Raw genomic sequence first — 5,225 nt, 5'->3', positions numbered from 1 at the left:
CGGCTATCTCATCTGCTGTTCCTCGACTCTCAGGCAGGTAAGATCATCAATCAATAGTAGGCTGCTGCTCTGTGCAGTTAAAGATGGGATCCAACCTGTTATGTTTGCTTGTTTCCTATAATCTGTGCTCGATTCCATATTTCTGTATCCTTCGATTCCCGGGACAGATCTGATCTCCTCTATACTGACCTCAAACAACGAGCGAAGTCGAGATGTTGATGAGAAATGGGCTTTTCTCAAGGCCAAAGAGTGCTCTTTGAAGGCTACTATGCATCCTTACGAATACAAGAGTGGTTTTTTTTGTTTTGGGTATAGCACGACTTGAACCTGCGACCATTAGGTTAAAAGCCCAATGCTCTACCAACTGAGCTATACACCCGATTTTACAAGAAGGCTTGGTGCGGAAAAGAAAAGAGGGCGGCCTGGCCCCTTTTCTTCTTATCATATCACAAGGGCGCGGCTCTGTATGGTATAGTGCTGTGGAGCAAATCTGGGAGTCCTTTCCACTCATTGAGGATTCCATCTAAAAAAGAAGGTCAACGGGGGAGACTACAGTAGCTCGAACTCAGACTATCTACGAAAAAGGTAAAGTCGTCTTTCCTAGGGTTCGACCGAAAGGAGCTGTGTTCTATGGTTTGACATTGTGGAGGTCCAGCACTCTTCTAAACGAAGAAAGAGGGGATTCGCGCTACCTCCTACTCCTACAGAAGATCGATTGGCGCGAACTTCCGATCGATTCCTTATTCGTTGTTGCCGACCCTTACATCATCATAAAGAGAATCAAGATATCCCAAGAACCCAGCTAGGGATGAATGACTAGCGCTCAAGAACAAGCAAGGGACGAGTGCACGGGAGCGGCGTTGCTTGTTGCTTTATTATCACATTAGAGAAGTGGAACCTCCAAGCTCAGACATCTCGAACTCAGAAACTACCCTTCTATCCCACCCTGCTCCTCCGGCATCGGAAGCAGAACTACCTGACCGAAGGAGATAGACAGGAAGGGAAGACGGTCATACAAAGGCCGAATAAAGCTATCTTGAAGATGCATCTGAATAGACCTAGAGTCACTCAGTACATACGAACCCTTGAATAAATAAGAATTGAGAAGTATGAAATGTGGGCATCATAACAAAAAAAGAAAAAGACCGAACCAGTAAGACTAATGTCTACTTATTTATAACTTTGAGAGGTCCACTTAGACTATTATGATTTTCTCTTTAGCTACGTAGGTTATATAAGATTCAATTCAATCTAACAAGCGGACTGGACTACCTTCGGCTACTACAAGATATTTAGAAACCTAAGAAGCTGAGCCTACTTTATGCACTTAAGGCGGCAGTAGATGATGAAGAAATGGGCGGTAGATGATAATGAGAAAGGGCGCCCCTTGGCATTTCCTGTGGGGGAGTCTGATTGATCCAATCACGACGAATGATGTCAACCCCCTCTTTTGCGCCTAACTTGACTCTGATTCTCCCACTATGAGAGATGGTCTAGGGGCTAGTTCAGCTACAGAATGGAATTTACGGAAGCCCCCCATCTTTCCGACTCAATGTATTGCCCTTTGGGACCAGGATCTGATGAGGAAGTGAGAGAGGGGACACCAAACATAGGTGCGTACCATTACCCCAATCCAATGGACTATGTCATACAGGGAGGAACCCTTGGAGGTTGGGACAGAAAGAAAACAGGTTTTGCTTCTACTTCCTTCGAGCAACCAAACTCTTTCGTTAGGTGTGGGTCAAGTTCCCTCATTATTGCTTGACTTCCCCTTTGGGGCACGAAAATATGGACTAGGACTTAAGTAAGGGAGAGGACAACCCCTGTTTCTGGCTTACCTTCAACGAGTGAGTGCTATTCCCATTCCTTACTTTGATCCGACCCTGTTCCCCGACCAGTTTGCTTGCTCACTAGAAGAGTCAAGTGAGAGCAGCTAGTTTAGAAGGAAAAGGACACCTGGGGCTATTCGGCCTCATTTGTCGGAGACTGAACTACCGCTCGCTTACTTGCTGATCAAGGAGGTCATTTCCACTTACTCTAAGCATAGAAGGAAGAAGATTGAAAAACTAACAAACAAATTGTCTTCAGCCCTACTTACTTATAGGCTGACTTGGCCCAGGAAACAAGGTTCTATTAGGCTTGCAGGGCTTAAAAAAGAATGAGCTAGATCGCAGGTATCTGGATACGAGGTAGTAGCGGGGTCTAGTCGAAGCGGTGCGCAAAGTGTACAAAGGCGAGTCTCATGGGCAGCGGCACGTGAGGGGTCTCCCGAACTTCATGGAAGACGCAGTTAGGGAGTTGGAAGATGCACTTTGGACTCCTGCACCAGTAAGAATGGAACTGGAATAAAAAGTCGGGGTATCTAGTCACTTCGTTACTGAGGAAAGAGAGGATGGCATTTCCATAAGTAGACTCTCCTTCTTACTGAATCCTTATCCTACCCTCTCTACTCGGGAACAATTCATTCTTAACTCGTACATAAGTTCCGGGCGTCGAAAAGAGAGTTAGCGATCTACAGCTGGTTCAGTGGACTGGTGGTGACACGGGCGGGCCCTCTACTTTATTTGCTGAATCCAATCGATCATGGGCGACCCTCTTCGTTCACAGTCTTTCTTTCCTTTCGAATCCAATTGTTCCAATCTGACCAAATAGCAATTCATTGAAATCATTCGGGTCACCTCTTTTTTAAGCACTTGACCAAGCCTATTTCTATAGAAAAGGACAGGAATCTATTGACTTTGAGTCTGTCTCCTACTACGAAATTGGAACTGAACACAGGATGGCAATAGCGAGAAAAAAATCCCCTCGCACTACGTCATTATTTATTCGATTTTCCCTGGTAAGTGCTCCAGATGTAGTTGCTTTAGTTGACATAGTGAGTGGAACCTAATTATCTGTTTCCTTGAATACCAGAGTTGCCTTTTGTAGATGAGAAAGCCAACAATTTTGCAAGGTGTTGATAATTGCACTTGAAGTAGTAAGTTTAAAGACAGTTGAAACTTAATGGCACCATTTAACCAAGCACTCTTGTAGCTTCGGAAACTCCGTGTTCAGATCGGTGGGGCAAGAGACGAATTCATCGTCAGTTACCTCCACGATATCCAAAATACCCTCAAGACCATGAAGACAGATAATGAGAGCCAGGTTCAAACAATTCAAGGATTGTAAATACCATAACAGCAAAGTAGAATGCACCAAATTTTTCCTATTACCGGTTCCAGGAAGAGCACACCAAATGAAAGAAACTATTACTCAAAAAGCGAATCACATCTCGATCCATAAGCTGCCAAAAGCCTTCCATTCCCAGTGGAACGTCAACCTGTTTAACAACAATTTTCTAAGAAACTTGCTGAATTCTAAATGAAACAACCTTATTTTCAAGTGACAGGCAATATCCATTTCAACCAATTATTCAAGATCAAAGGGCTAACTGCACAGCTAATTGAATTCCTTTTCGAGGTTGAGTTCATCTTGAAACCGCATTTGCTTCCTAATTAAACTGAGAAAAAATAAGAATATTAAAAGAAAGACTCCACAGAATATGAATGAATTCAGGTACATCACATCAGGCTGATATGTGCCGGTATCATACCTGTTTCAAGATTTTGGCTAAGCCCTTCTTGTTGCCACATATCCAGTTTCTTCTAAGGTTTCTGGAATTGCTCAAGTTCCTGCTCAACGCTTCTTGTCTAGCTCCAGTCTAGCACTTGTACCAGTCGCCTACCAGATCATGGCTTTGCTCCAATTCTACTCTCCAATTATGCAATCCTCTCCAAAATTGGGGCTTTCCTTCACTTCAGCACTTCCCCTTGTAGTGGATTCCACTAGGTTCTTAACCTCTTCCCAATTCTTAAACTGAAACCTGCAATGTCTAATCCAACTCGGCACCTAACCAGCTTGTCAGCATTGTAAGTTTGCCTCAACATTCGCCCTAGAAATACAAAAATAATGTAAATCTACTTTCATTTATTTATTAGGGTAGGGATGCGACTTTCTTTTTCTTTTTCTATTTTCTAGAATAAGTATGCTCTGGAGTAAAAGGATTCGAACCTTTGCATGTCGGTACCAAAAACCGATGCCTTACCACTTGGCTATACTCCAAACGGGGGGAAGGCTCGATGAAAACGAGCTGGGATATAGATTTTTCAGAAGGAAGAGTTAGTTACCCTCGGTCTTCCTTCTTTCCCGGGAATCAAGGAAGTAGTAGCGGGACAGTCCTTTATTTCCCCCTTTAGACCAACTACAACAAGCTCGCTCCTTAGGTTAGCTCTCTACTCTACCTATTTGTTTGCAATGCCTTGCTTATCAAAATAGGCCTTTCTGTAACATGACCTTACGCTGAAAAACTGCACTTGTTGGCTCTGCGTCCACTGAAACTTATGAAAAAGCAATGTTATTCTATCAATATCTTCAAGAGTTCCCTAACCCCCTGACTGAGGGTGCTATGATGGGCTATTGAAGTTCGTCCCTGTGGCACGGTGGGGCAGTGCAAATCCTTTCATTAATGAAGTTCCGCCCTGACACTCCCATTATTGGCTTCCTTCCCTGGGGACCGCTCGGGCGAAGGCAGAGCATGGAATGATCGTAAGGGCATCCTTCCTAGGTGGAAAAGACGTGTGTGACTAAAACCAGGAGGAGAAATCCATTTTCAAATGGCGACAGAAAGAAAGGAATCATGAAATAGAAGAAAAAGTGCACTGTGCTGGCAAATGTGGAGAATAGCCATCCATCTTTCATCAATGAAATTGTTCCGTATGGGTAGCAAATACACATATCAGAAGAGCCAACCCAAAAGCACTTGCTTCAAAGAAGCAGCAGTTACCAAGAAATTCTTGTTTCAAGTCAGTATATCTCGATAGAACCAATTCCAATCCAGGTAGTGTGAACAGAGGATTTGGAAGTTCGGTTTCCTTGCCTTCTCAAGCATTTCATCTGACACTCTATCTATACTATAGCTAGAGCAATTCCTATTCTTTCTTCCAGGCGACTTTACTCCAAAGAATTTTGCCTTCTTATCGTGACTCGATCTCACGAAATTGGATTGATTGGCACACTGCGCATCTGGCATTCGCTTCTCCGATCTATCTCTTCCAATTAAGCTGATCACTGGAAAATATGAAATCCTGCAAGCAATCATTCCAGAGCCAACTACGAAGATACCTGGTCTTCCACTCTGTTCACTGGAGGAAAGACAAGAAAGTAAACAATTCTTCAAAGGAATTGGC

The 5,225-nt window shown here is 43.6% G+C and overlaps 1 non-coding gene across 1 annotated transcript; it reads right to left on the bottom strand.

Annotated features, from left to right (window-relative positions):
* Positions 1–306: 306 nt before the first annotated feature.
* On the bottom strand, positions 307–379 carry TRNAK-UUU (transfer RNA lysine (anticodon UUU)). The gene has a single exon. It is a non-coding gene; the product is annotated as a tRNA-Lys (tRNA).
* Positions 380–5,225: the final 4,846 nt, after the last annotated feature.

Source organism: Triticum aestivum, chromosome 1B (assembly GCF_018294505.1).
Source record: "Triticum aestivum cultivar Chinese Spring chromosome 1B, IWGSC CS RefSeq v2.1, whole genome shotgun sequence".
Classification (NCBI taxonomy): domain Eukaryota; kingdom Viridiplantae; phylum Streptophyta; class Magnoliopsida; order Poales; family Poaceae; genus Triticum; species Triticum aestivum.
The sequence above is the reverse complement of the archived record's forward strand: the minus strand, read 5'-3'. Positions and strand labels throughout refer to the sequence as shown.